A 1,553-nucleotide genomic window follows, 5' to 3' on the forward strand; every position below is an offset into this window, starting at 1 on the left:
AAAAATGGATAATATATTCAAAAAGTATAGTGATTTTCTTATTGTTTATATTGATGATATACTAATATGCTCTAATAATAAAAAAGAACATAGGAACCATTTATTACAATTTATAAATGAATGCAAAAAGGAAGGAATTGTACTTTCTAAAAAGAAATCTATAATAGAGAAACAAGAAATAGATTTTTTAGGATTATCAATAGATAGAAAAGGAATAAAATTACAGACTCATATATCTAAAAAGATAGAAAGCTTTCCAGATGAATTAAAATCCAAAGAACAAATACAAAAATTTTTAGGATGTTTAAACTATGCTGAAGGATTTATTGAAAATCTCTCAAAAAAGAGATATAAAATACAAATTCTACTTAGGAAAACAAATACTAGATGTTGGAATAAAGAACATACTGAAATTGTTAAAGCATTAAAAGAAGAATGTAAAAATTTACCAAAATTAAGATTACCAGATGAAAAAGATAATTTAATTGTTAATACTGATGCCTCGGATAAATATTGGGTAGCTATATTAAAAACAGATTTAAATGAAATATGCAGATATTCAAGTGAAACTTTTAACCAAGCAGAAATAAATTATACTACTCATGAAAAAGAATTGTTAACAATTATTAGAAAAATAAAAAAGTTTTCATTATTCCTTTTATCTAAAAAATTCATTGTTGAAACTGATAATTCTCAAGTTGCAGGTCTTATTAGAAATAAGTTACCTATGGAACCTCAATATAGAAGGTTACACGGATGGCAAGCATATTTATCATTTTACAATTTTGATATTATTCACATTAAAGGAATAAATAACTATCTTGCAGATTTTTTGAGCGGGGATATTGAATTCGGAGATGGATAATATCAAAAATACATTAATAGACGTCAATAGACGAATGAAATTTCTCATGGAAGAATCTGAAGATATGAAAATTGGAATTGAGCAGTTAGAGGAAATGACAGAAACTATCCAACAAAATGTCAAATTGTTGGTGGAAATCTCTAATTCTCATTCCAAATATACCAAAGAATTGAATGACAGAATTGTTGAAATTACTTCACAATTCGAGTCATTAGATACCAAACAGGAAATGACAAATGATACAATCTCAAAAATACAAACAGGTACACAGTCAGGAAGCAGCAGTGGACCCAGCAATATCAAAGGAGATATAGCAAGTCCCCGGAAGGTGACTATAAAAAATAGTGATGAACATACAAGAGTTATAAGAATCAAAACTGATGAAGATGATGATACCCCTTTATCATCAAAAGAAGAAGAATATAGATCATTTGTCAAGATTGTTTATGAATTGGAAGAAAATGAATCTTATTTTATTGCATCAGGAGATCATGTTTATCCCAGATTAATAATTACCAAAGATGCAGACCCTTTCATGGTCAAAATGGCAGGAGATTATGGATTTCTGAATTTGATCTATCCAGGAAAAGATTTAAAAGAAATCAAAAAATTTGATGATATATTCAGGGCAGAAGTTTCAAAATTTGCCCAAGGAAGGTCAATTTATATCAAATTTTATTCAATAAAT

The sequence above is a fragment of the Olea europaea genome, unplaced genomic scaffold, assembly GCF_002742605.1.
Source record: "Olea europaea var. sylvestris unplaced genomic scaffold, O_europaea_v1 scaffold261, whole genome shotgun sequence".
Lineage (NCBI taxonomy): Eukaryota > Viridiplantae > Streptophyta > Magnoliopsida > Lamiales > Oleaceae > Olea > Olea europaea.